The following is a 12,874-nucleotide window of genomic DNA, read 5'->3' on the forward strand; positions in this document are numbered from 1 at the left end:
ACCAGGCTGGCCTCAAACTCAGAAATCTGCCTGCCTCTGCCTCCTAAGTGCTGGGATTAAAGGCGTGCTCCACCACCGCCCGGCTTATCATAATGTGTTATGGATCTGTGTGGCTTGTGCCTATGTGTGTGCTCATGCATGTGTGTGATGTGTTGGGGTGGCCATTGCTACTTCAGGTTCCTTGCTGTAGGCTCAGCACACAGGTTAGAGTCAACTTGGAAAGTTCTAGCCTCTGTCTAGTGGGACAGATGGAGCTGGAAGTGCAGTCGGCAATGAAGGAAACGTTGAAGAGGATGGAACCAAAGCTTGTCATCCTGGAAGAGTACAGATGACCCCTGTATCCTAGAGCGGGCTTTCGGTCCCCAGGGGCCCAGATGTTCACTAGCTGTGCAGAGCTCCACATACATAGCCTACCGTATACTTGAGATTACTTAGCACTTTGTCTAAATATCTTTGATCTGTGATTCATGGCTGAATTCAATGCCATGAAACCAGTGATCTTGGAAGACCAACTGAGATTAATTATGATTTATGGGGGAGGAAACTGTGAGCCAATGAGAAGAAGAGATTTTGTGATTCCTTTGGGGACATTTATTTTTTGAGACCGTGTTTTTGTAGCTCTGGTAGGTTTCAAGCTTAGTATATAGGCCAGACTGGACTTAAACTTGTGATTCTCCTGCCTCAGCCTCCAAATTGCTAGAATTGCTGGTGTACCACCAAGACTCTGAGAAATTCTTAACGTGGATGGAGAGGTGTACTTGACTTGAAATGGTGAGTGTGGGACAAAAAGAGACATTTGGGTCAGGCTATCAAGGGCCATGAGTATTCCAGAACATGGGCTGGAAAATGGAGCAGAATGGAAGATTAAACAAACCAACAAAAACTTCAATATTCAAAATAAAAGCATTGACTCAGGGCTGGAGAGATGGCTCAGTGGTTAAGGACACTGACTGCTCTCCCAGAGGTCCTGAGTTCAATTCCCAGCAACCACATGGTGGCTCACAACCATCTGTAATAGGATCTGATGCCCTCTTCCGGTGTGTCTGAAGACAGCTAAAGCGTACTCATATACATAAAATAAATAAATAATTCTCTAAAAATAAAAGTATTGACTCAAGGTGAAGAGATGGCTCCAAACTTAAGAGCACTGGCGGCTGCTCTCTGAGAAGACTTAGCTTCGATTCCTAGCATCTACATGGTGGCTCGCGGCTGCAACTCCAGCTCCGAGGGTTCCGATTATGCCTTGCTCTAACCTCTGGGGCCACCATGCACACTCTTAGTGCCCAGATATACCTGCAGGCAAAGCACCCTTCACATAGAAAGCAAGACAAAAAACTGAGGCCCTCTCAGAAGCTCTCAACTGCCCTGATAGCTCTTCAGCTGGGAGCAGGGGCTTGTGAGCCCTGCCCTCCCCAGGCTGGACTGTTGATGCTCCCTCATCCATACTCCAGCACTCTGCACGAGTGGGGCTCACTCACAAATGGCTTGGAACGCCCTCCTAGCTCAATGGGAGCAAGAAGGAGCCGTTGCTGTCTACAACCCACAACCACACGAGGGTAGAAGAGGCAAACTGAAGGAGTACTGTAGAACATATGTGTTTCCGACAGCTGGTGAGAACTCCAGGCTATGTCCCTTTCTGTTAGGTTCTTGTGGCTTCTTCGGATGGGGTACCACTAGGGGGCCTAAGGCTGACCTGGAACTTGCTATTTACCCCAGGCTGCTCTTCAATTTGCTCTCATCTTGTTTCGGTCTCTAAAATTCTGGGATTGCAGGCTGGTCCCACCATACCTGGCCTCTCTCTCTGCTCTGTTCTTTAGATTGTATCTCATACAGCAATTGAATTACTAATGAACCCCATATTCAACCCACCTGCCACCACACAATCTAGGTAAATCCTTAATGTATGGGTTTTTGCATCTATGAAAGGGGCAGAATTGCTTTCAGAGTAGGTTTCTGCTCTGGAAGATGCAGCCTAGCGGGGGACAGGGTGCGGGGAATTTAGCCGTACATTGAATCCTAGCGGGCTAATGAGCCACACGCTAAGACTGAAGAGGAAGGAACTGAGAGAGGCCCAGGGCATCCATGCTTCCCATGGGGCTTAGCAGTTCTCTGGGTTGCCCAGAGGGCACAAGGTCCTGCCAGGGACAGATTGTGATAAAGCAGTTTAAAAAGCAAGAGGAAAGGGAGGGACGAGGCACATTTCCTGAAGTGAGCTACAATGAGCATTGGTAACCTTATTTATGCTGGATTGGGGAAAAAAATTTTTTTTCCTGGCCCTTTGGAAACTCAGACTCAACAGAAAGGAAAAAAAAAATATTTCACATTGCTTTAGCAAAATTCAAATAGACTCTACATTCCACTGGAGTAATCTAGAATGCATGTGTTAATTCTCTATTGCAGGTCACAGTTCCGGACAGGCCAGCCTTCCTTGATAACAGATTTAAAGAAAAAAAACTACTTCATCTTCAGGTTCTGTGTCTCAGGCTTGCCATCAATATGAATTTGAACTTTCTTAAATATTATAATTGCTGGATCAATTCAGCCAAGCTTTTTCTCCACCCATCCCTATCAAGAACCCACAGAGGCAGCCAGGTTTCCTTCGGTTAGGGGAACTCCCGTTTGGTCAGCAAGGTTCTTCATAAGCTGCCTCCCTTCTGTCAACTGACACAATTGTGTGCTTCACTTCTAGATTCTAGACCAGGCTAATCTCAGTGACCTGCAGACACCAGATACTGTGAAGTTTTTGGCTTTGCAACATAACGACAACCCAAAGCCAACAGAGCACATTGCACATTTGTATTCTTACATTCTATCTTGCATTCTTGTTTATGAAACTTATCCTAATGGCCCCCCTCCAGTCTTCTGGAGCTGACTCTGCTAGTGACCTCCCAAAGGGATTCTCTTCTCATGGCATGAGTCCCAGCTCAAAGTAAAGCCCAGTGGATGAGACCAGTCAATCACTGCGGCTCTACCCATTGCCCATGACTGGTTGGAGTGACCATCACTTGTAGAGGAATAGGTTCTGCATAGAGACTCATCAGCTGGGCCCACTCACTTCTAAGGAACTGTCCTTTTCCTGTCACAGATGGACATTGCCATGCTTGCTGGCTTTGCTTGGAACCCGTGCAGCAGCCTGGGAAACAGGTGGGAAGCTGACAGACAGTCAAGAATAGTACGTGACAAAGGAAAGAAATAGCTTACCCTAATAGCTGCCTATTTCTGAACTCGCCTGTAAGCTCAGATTTCTCAAAACCTAGTTAAATAAGGTTTTTCAAGAGCTTCGACATCCCCCGCCCCCTTCTAGTCTGACATGCAAAGGTAGAGGAAGAAAGATGGTAAATAGGACAAGGGGATGTGGACCTGTTTGGAAGTAGTTCTTTGGGTCAATTCCAATTTCTGTCTGTCAGGATACCAGCAGTCCAGGTCAGTAGTGTCACCAAACACAAATCAGCAACTGTGGCGGGATCCAGCAGAAACCGCCCGGCCTCCCCCGAATTGGAATGAGTCAGCAGGAGTGACCAGGACCAGGAGTTCTCTGTCATGCTTCTCTCAACAAAGTGAAGACCAGTGAAGATGTGAGGCCAGTGAAGAGCTACACAGCTAGCCAAGCAAGCCCCCAGCCCCACCTCTGTCACTGTCCGTTGAGTCTTATTTATACTCTCTCTAGACATCCTGAGTCCTCTCATGGGTCTTGCCTCAGCAATGCATCACATGAGTCTACATCACATGACACAACCAGAAACTTCCACTTCGCATGCCACAAGGGAAGACTATGTTTCCCATTGAGTTAGAGTTTTCCGTTAAATGGCAGCCTAAAGCTCCCCACGTGTGCCACGAGTTCCTAACATGAACTACACAAACTTGAGAGGTCTGAAGTAGAAGCCCATGAACATTGCATGCTAACAGCAATTTAGTATTCCCATCCATTAGGAATACAGACCACAAGCCTTACAAAATTAGTGACTCCGTGGCTCACAGAACACCACAGACAGAACACAAGGACAACTCCAAATAACAATTTGGTTGTCCCAAGGCTCATACACAGTGTTTGCCCTCTCTATGAAGAATGCCTTCTGTTTTATTATTCGCACAAATTCAATCTCCTCCTCCTCTAAGCTCTTCGGCCATCTGGCATCTCTGTTCCCGTACCTATCATACCTTCACAACTCTTGGTAACCCAGCATATGCTCAATAAGTGTTTGTTGACCTTACGTTGCCTCTGGGAAATGATGTGGAAGAGGGTGGCTGTCCCTTGTGATATCAATCAGCAAAGTCCACAGACATTCTAGCTTTCTTTAATCTGATTTACCGTCTCCAGGGCCTTATGAATTGCCGTAGCTCATGATGAGTTGTAAGTTGAACAAAAGTTCAATGCTTGCGATTACACTTGTAGAAGGAGGAGGAGAAGATGGGGAGGGAAACAAAGGAGGAAGTCTTACTTCGGGGAGGCAAGGAGCACATTTCTATTTAAGCCTCTCTGTTTCAGGTATATGCTGGTAGGTAGGGTCAGGGTACCCAGGCCTAGGTCGGACCCCATCCATTTTCAAATGCCGGCTTCCAGCCAGAAGAACAGGAGGAAGCCTAGGAGAAACTGAGCACCAGGCAGAGGACAGGAAGCTTTCTGTTCATCCACCATGACGGTGAAGACACCACCCAGTGAGGGCAGGCTACCTCACTTCAGCTTCACCAAAGCCTGTGAAAACAGTATCACATTCCAGATCTACAGGAAAGGAAACCCCGATCCACCACACAAACCAAAATAACCCTTGACAGAGTTAGAACCAGAAAAGCAGTCAGCTCTGCATCTGTCAGATCCGAAGAAAACTCCATCCCCACCCCCACCCCCCACACCCCCAATTCTGGCAGACAGACAAAAACCAGCATTCCCTGGGAATCTGTGATCTCTAAGAAAAGGAACCATTTCTCTCACTACTGATAGAAGGGACAAATGACTGACTGTCTGTGGTGCCTGTTAGCATACACTAATGCTGGTGCTGACCTCCAGGCTCCCTCGGTATCCCAAGCGCCTGGTCCACATGGCGGGCGGAGTCCACGCTAACATCCTAGACCTTCTCACTGCCCCCAACTCCTCCAGCTCATGGGCTCCCCCTCCACCAGCTCATGGCTGCTACTCATTCTGCTCACAGCCCTGCTACTGTACCTGTGCTCCCTGTTTTGTCCCCACTCTCTCTGTCTTCCTCCTCTTCTGTCTCCCTGATCTCTCCCCTGCCCCCTCCCTCTCTTTCTCTACACTGCTCCTGCTTCTCTTCTCTCTCTTCTCTCTCTCCCTCTCTCTCTCTCTCTTTCTCTCTCTCCATCTTTATTCCCCTCCCTCCCTCTCCCCCTTCCTCTAGGCTGTTCCAGATGGCTCTGTGTCTGTCTGTTTGTCTACCTGTTTGTCTGCCTAGCTGCCTGCCTCTCTCTGTCTCTCTCTCATTACAATAAAATCCTTCCCCGTAACCACCCTGTGAAGCTGTCATGTTGTCAGTTTATACAATATCCTCTTTTATAACTTATGTCCATTACTTTGTCCTTCCTCATGGATAAGTGAAAAGGATATATTTAAAACTGAAAATGTAAAAATTACCTTAAAAGATTTATCTAAATAAGTTTGTATGAATCTTTTGCATGCTTGTACATATGTGCACCACACGCATGCCTGGTGCTCTTGGAGACAGGAGGAGGATGTCAGGTCTGCCGGACCTGGAGTTACAGATGGTTGTGATTTGCTACATATTTGTGATTGCTGGGACTTGAACCCAGGTCCCTTAGAAGAGCACCCAATGCTCTTAACTGCTCAGCTATCACTCCAGTCTCATGAAAATGTGAATCTTAATACAAAGCTCCCCAGTTTCTGCTCTGATGCCGATTCTATCTGTTCACTGAGTGTGTAGATGTTGGGTCTGGTTAACTTTGATGCGTGATACTATTTGTTATTTCACATTTCTTTTATAAAATTTAAAATAAATAAAATTAATTAACTAAAACAAAAAATAAAATGAAATAAAATAAATCAAAGAAAGCAGGAGTAGAGCGCTGTGGCTAGTACAGTATCTGCTTCCTCAAACCGATGCCCCTGTGTGCTCAGGAAAACAAAGGATCGAGGGTGTACATGGCGAGTCCGTGCCAAGATGTGCCCGAATAATTATTTCATGCAACAGATCTGGTGTAAAGGGGGCTTGTCAGGGGAAGCGAGAAGAGTGAGGTACTGAGGAAGTAGAAGCAGCAAGTGAACCATGAGGGTGGGGAGGGGATGGGGGGAAGGGAAGAGGGAGAGAAAGGAGTTCCCAGGAGAGAATGCGGAGAACAGATTAAGAGAGCACGCTGCAGTGGTGGGCAGTCCTTTTATACGCAGCCTGGCAGCTGGTGGTAAGTGATGACATAAGCCCTTGCTAGGTCCCTGAGACAGCCTAGTGGAAACACCTGTAAGCTAACACTATTGGCCAGAGTTCTCCAGACAATCACAGTCCATAGGAAATTCATATTTTCTTCCATCTATCCTGTGCCTATTTGTGTATACACAGAGAGGCTTTACTGGGAAGAATTGACTCCCTGAGTTCCAGAAGCTGGAATAGATCCACTATCCGCAGTCTGCAAGTTGGGGATCCAGAAAAACCGGTAACTCAGCCTAAGCTCAAAGAAAGGCCAGACAAGCCAGGGGTCAACAGTGTCAACTCAAGAGCAGGGGAAGAGGAGATGAGAGTCCCAGATTTAGCACAGGCAGGGTTGCCTCTGCCCTCCTAGGAGCATCTCAGCCTTTCATGGAACCCTTGAGATTTCTCCAGTTGTATAAATGACACGGTATAAGAGGCCATTATAGAGGCTATTCTAAAAAGACAAAGGGTTTCCCAACTTTCAGGATTGGCTTAAACTCTAAAATGCCACGGCTGTGAAAAGTCCAAATAATGATAATACTAATAATAATATCAAGAGTGGTGATAATGGTAAGTACTAGTTTTAGATTAAAGAAGATAACCAAAGCCACATCACAACGAAATGCTGAATCCTTTGTTGTTGTTGTTGTTGTTGTTGTTGTTAGTGTAGTGTTAGAGTGCTTGCTGAAGATGTGCAAAGCACTGGCTTCAATTTCCAACACTGCAAAGAAAAAAAAAATTAAAGAAGAAACAAAGATATCACATTTGCTTTATAGTCTCCTGTCAGCCTGGCTTCTTATCTGTACTGATCTCATCAATAAATGTTAATGATTACAAACAAAAGGCAATGAAGCTAGGAAAGCAGCCAATAAGCCTCTCCTCCTCCAACTTTGTTCTCCCTGGGCCTTCAGAGGGTTATGGGATGCCCACCCCCTGGGCAGCCTGCTTTCTGGAGTCAGGTGATCTCATTTCTTTTCATCCTGTGTCAAAATACCTGCGGCTGCAAACAAGTTAAGGAATGGTAGATTTGTTTAGCTTTCCGGTTCAGAGGCTCCATCCATCATAATGGAAGAGTGTGGCAGAGAGGGAGTGGGAGGCAGGCAGGAGGTAGGGGGAAGAGATGGAACCAGAGAGGCTACCCAAGCTGGCTTTCTCCCAAACACTATTCTTTTACAGCATCTAGGCCCCAATCTATGGAAGGGTACCGCCCATACGTAGGGGGAGTCTCGCCCCATTACTTCTCTACAAGCACTTCACAGAGACAAGATGTGCCTGTTCCTAGGATTTCTCAATCCAATCACACTGACAAGACTAAACATCATATCCTCACATGTTCATCTGTAAATAGTGTTTACTATAGGAACTTCATGGCCAGTCAAGATGACATTATCCATAATACTTAACTTCTTCAGGACCGCTAAGAGATTCGTAGCTTATCATACCCACAATAATGGTACAAATCAGTAACATGTTACCTCTGAAAGATTAGTACTGATAAAATGGTATTATTTAATACACAGTTCAAGTTCAAATTCTCTCAGCCACCCTAACAATGTTCTACTAATACATGTTGCGGGAAATATTTAAAAAAATGGCAGGCTTCCCGAGCTACTGCGGGCAACTTTGTGCCCCAGTAGACTGGCCAGCTATGCACTTAACTGGCCTGTTCTCATCTCAAGGAGACTCTCTAACTCAGAGTTCCAAAATCTCTCCACCCAGCTCTATGATAAGTTCCCACTGGTGGGTCATTACTACGTCAGTCCCATGTTTCAACACCCCTACAGCCTTTGTGGTGCACATCAGGCAAACCCACGCTTTGCCACCATAACTTTCTCTCTGGAACCCAATTGAGCCTCTGCATGAAGGAAACCACACAAACTTAGTTCAGAAACAATGGTAACTCAATCTCTGGGTGCAACAACTAGAATCCTAATCTTGTAGGCCATATTAAATCTAAATCCTCCTGTGGTGAATCTGCTAGGATTCGCCATAAGCCAGGAGACACTAGTAGCTACATCTTGTCCTTACGCTATCCCTGTCCCAAAGAGACCTCTCTCCCTCTATCCCTCTCTCCCTCTCTTTCTCTCCCCCTCCCTCCCTCTCCCCCCCCTCTCCTGCTTCCCCTCTCCCCCTATCCAACCGGGAAGTCCCTCCTACTCACTACTAACCCAGTGATTGGCTCCTTTATTCATTAGGGGATGGTTTACAAGAAGTATCCTGAGTATGTGACTCACTCCTCATCTTCTGCCCCTCCCAGGAGAGCGGAATTAACATTAAAATACAAACATCACCAGGCCCATCCACAACATATACACACATGCACATCCACACATACACATACACACATAAATACATACATACTTACAGGTATACACATATACATCATGCATATATACGTACATAGATGTATACATGCATACATACATATGCATGCAACTACCCTGGGCCAGAGTCTCATCACAATCTTTGGGTTTTTTTGTTTGTTTGTTTGTTTTTTGTTTTTCGAGACAGGGTTTCTCTGTGTAGCCTTGGCTATCCTGGAACTCACTCTGTAGACCAGGCCGGCCTTGAACTCAGAAATCCGCCTGCCTCTGCCTCCCAAGTGCTGGGATTAAAGGCGTGCGCCACCACCAGCACCCCGGCTAGTGTTTGGTTATTTTGTAGAATCAGTTTCTGAGTTAGTACACTTCCCTGCATCGTGACCACCACTGCTCGTGTGACCACTACAGTTTCTGTTGCTCACAACAACATCTGTAAGGTGACCCCTTTTGGAGACCATCTCGTCAAATTGAGTTTGCCTAATGGTCTCTTTATGATTCGACTCAAGCCAAGCAATTTTGAACGGATATATGAGTGGTTCGCCCTTTTTAACGGAAAAGACACTGCTATTTTTTGCTCTGGATCCTTTTAGGCACGCCCACAGTTCAAACCTGCATGCTCTTGGGGTCTTTTGTTAGGAGTGAGTTTCTCAAATATGCACCAGTATTGGGGATTTTTTTTTTTTTGGTGCTTCTTGTCCAAATTAGAGAATCCTTTACTTCTCCAGCTCTTGACAGCCCTGTACCATGTAGACAGCACCTGAATCCAGTCCTGCGGCTGGACTTTCAAGTGCGAGGACATTGCTGTGGGTAGAGGCGGCAAGCTGCAATCAAATGCCTGTTCTGTTATCACAACTCGGAGTGCAAGACTGTCCAGGGACCCCTTTTACAGCCTCAGAGGCTCTCTGGCTCTGCCTCTTTTCTACTCTCAGTTCTCACACTGGAAAGGCTAAGAGGAGTGGAATAAGCCAGGCCAGGCGCCTTTGCAGGCGATCACGTGGACATGGGATCAGCCAAATGAACTTTCATGAGAATTAACCAGTCCCTGTTCAGATCGATACCATGAAATAATACGAACAAGATTAACCCACTTCTTTATACGTTATTGTCCTGCTCACCAGTGTTTTGGAGTGTCAGACAAAATTGTGAAGGAGGGAATACGTGTCTCGATGCCTTCAAGTCCTCCCTCAGGATCCTCAAAATTACTCGCCCTTAAACTCCAAGAGCTCAAAATTGCTCCTGTCAGAATTCTTCATTTCTTCATTCGCTCTAAAGACTAAATGGCCAATAGCCAGTGGACAGCACACAGCTCAGATGGCTTACATCTGCCCTATGGGAAAAGTATGTGAGTTTGTGTAGATAGGCCCTAAAATAATGTATTTGTTCAATAAACATTTATTGAGGCTCACTAGAACAAAGCCTTAGGGAAAAGTGAAATTATTTGGAAGTGCACAAGAGAATTCACATGAAAGGATTGAAGCTGGGCATGGAACACTGACTGTCTTGCCTGACATTAATAAATTTATTTCTACCTATCAGTCTCAGCTTACTAGAGCATTATTAACCACTTTAAGATGTGCTGCTCATTATTTAAAGAACCAACCATCGGAAGTACTGGAGACATGTAGCTCTGGTACGATTACCTGAAGTTGCAATTAGGCAGTGGTTATGGACTGACTGTGTGGGTACATGAAGCATTAGGCAGTGGTTATGGACTGACTGTGTGTGTGCATGAAGCATTAGGCAGTGGTTATGAACTGACTGTGTGTATTCTTTCCAAACCCCTGGGTTAGAATCCTAACCACACCCCCCCCACCCCCCGCGTCATGTCATTTGGACTAGGGGCCTTTGGGAGGCAATTAACCTTAGATGAGCTCATAAGAGTTTTCACGATGAGATTAGCACCTTTATAAGAAGAAACAAGAGAGCTCATTTTCACCTCCCTGAATGTGCACAAAGGAGCTCTGAGCGCATGGCCCAATGGCTCTTGTCTAGAAGCCAAGAAAGGAAACCTCAGAAAGAGGCCTCATTCCTTGATCTCGGATGCCCCAGCCTTCAAAGTTGTTAGGGATGGACTGGTTGCTGTTTAAACACTCATTGTTGTGGTATAGCAGACCGAATTTACTGATGTACTAATAAGGCAAAACAGTAGGACAAATATATAAAATCCTATGATGTATGCTATTGTTTTGTTTTTGAAAAGGAATTTCAGTATGGAAGGAAAATGGGGCAAGGTATGGACATCCACCCAGCTCTGACAGACAACATGCTGCTACATGCCAGCTTGTTTGGGGGGTTGGAGTTGGGCACATATATTTTCAAGTTTAAAAAAGCACGAAGACTGTTTTCCGAGTCCTTGTGTGCATCCTCCAGACTTTCCAAATGTGTGCAGCTTTTCGCATGTGGGTTTTATATGAAGCGAGGGCGCCTCTCAAAGCCGAGGTGCTCCGTGCTCCACAGCACACCTCACCACGAAAGCTTCTCGGGCTGACACCATCCGTCCATGTGAAATTCCCCAGGGCCGAGCGAGGACACTGGTGGCTTGTTTTCTTGGACAAACATTCATTTTATTTTATGACTCAACCAACTTTGTTTATCGATCTGTGGCTGATGGATAAGTGAGCTCTTTTCTAGTTTTTAACCTTTGCAAACAGCCCCTCTGAGGCATTCCTGTGCATGTCTTTGAGCAACTAAAGGAACTCATTTCTGTCAAGAATAGACTTCAGTGTGAAAGCGCTCTGGCAGTGTGTCAGTGTGTGGCTTGCTGGATAGATACTGCGGGGCTCTTGACCAGTTGCTGCGCATTTGCATCATACACACTCTCTGTTAGCACCTTCTCTTGTTGCTATGGCAGCGTACCTGACAGAAGCAATTTAAGAGAGGAAGGGTTCGCTCGTGGTTTGAGGGGGACACAGTGGGGAACTGTGGTGGCTGGGAGCTTGTAACATGTATGTTACATCTTGGTACACCAGAAGGCAGAAACCTGGGCCAGAAGTGAGGCCTGGCTATAATGCTCAGTGCTCACCCCACTGTGACTCATTTCTCCAGCCAGGCCTCACCTCTTAATTCCACCATGTTCCAAAACACACTGGGCAGGGACCAAGTGTTCACACATGAGCCTGTGGGGACATTCCACACTTGACCTTTTGGGTGGATATATAAAAATACCTTGTTTGGTTTTAATTTTCTGATAAGATGGTTGAGCAGCATCCACATATGAACAGTCATTTAGGATTTCTTTAGTAGCGCGCCTGCTCAGGTCTTTGGTCCACTTTCCTTCTGTGTCAGTCTTTAACTCACTACTCTGTAAGATTTTATGTAGATTAGGTGGAGGAGTTTCCTCATAAATGCCATGAATAGGGGCTGGTGAGATGGCTCAGCGGGTAAGAGCACTGACTGCTCTTCCGAAGGTCCTGAGTACGGATCCCAGCAACCACATGGTAGCTCACAACAATCCATGATGAGATCTGATGCCCTCTTCTGGTGCTTCTGAAGACAGCTACAGTGTACAAGCGGAGCGGAGTGAGCAGGGCTGGAGCAAGCGGGCCAGAAGAAGCAGGGCCAGAATGAGCGGGGGCCAGGGCAAGCAGAGGTCCTGAGTTCAATTCCCAGCAGCCACATGATGGCTGACGGCCATCTGTATAGGTACAGTGTACTCATACACATAAAATAAATAAATAAATCTTAAAAAAAAAAAATGTCGTGAATAGTTTCTCTCCGCGGTTTGTTCTCTCAATGTGTCTTTTATGAACAAAATTTCCAACTTTCAGGTTGTCAACCAATTTGGTCAATCTTACTTTAAAGTTAGAGCTTTGTAGTTAATGATTAAGAAATCTTTGGCTAGCTGGGTGTGATGGCACACATCTATAATCTCAGAGCCTGGAAGGTGGAGGTAGAAAAGGTTGTTAGCTCAAGGCCAGCCTGAACTAAACACAAACAAGCAAGGAAACAAGTGAAATCTTTGCCTACCCTTAAGATATACGATTGCCCTGCATTTTTTTGTCTAGCTCTTCATTGATTGACTTTTCAAATTTGCATTTACAACTCAGCAGACTTGGTTGTGTGTGTAGAGTAAAATTCAGGCAAAGCCTTGCTGTTTCCAGTATGAATGTCTTGTCAGCATCACCCACTGAAGTAGCCACTTGCCCTTACTCATCTTTTCTGTCTCATTCATCAGAAGCA

General features: G+C 45.8%; 1 long non-coding RNA gene across 1 annotated transcript in view; it reads right to left on the reverse strand.

Moving 5' to 3' along the window:
* Positions 1–3,612, reverse strand: part of LOC116075252 — a 23,207-nt gene extending 19,595 nt beyond the window's left edge. The window contains exon 1 of the long non-coding RNA XR_004112487.1: positions 3,361–3,612. This is a non-coding gene — a long non-coding RNA (uncharacterized LOC116075252). The remainder of the gene's footprint in view (positions 1–3,360) is intronic.
* Between the last annotated feature and the right edge of the window lie 9,262 nt (positions 3,613–12,874).

Source organism: Mastomys coucha, unplaced genomic scaffold, assembly GCF_008632895.1.
Source record: "Mastomys coucha isolate ucsf_1 unplaced genomic scaffold, UCSF_Mcou_1 pScaffold3, whole genome shotgun sequence".
Classification (NCBI taxonomy): Eukaryota; Metazoa; Chordata; class Mammalia; order Rodentia; family Muridae; genus Mastomys; species Mastomys coucha.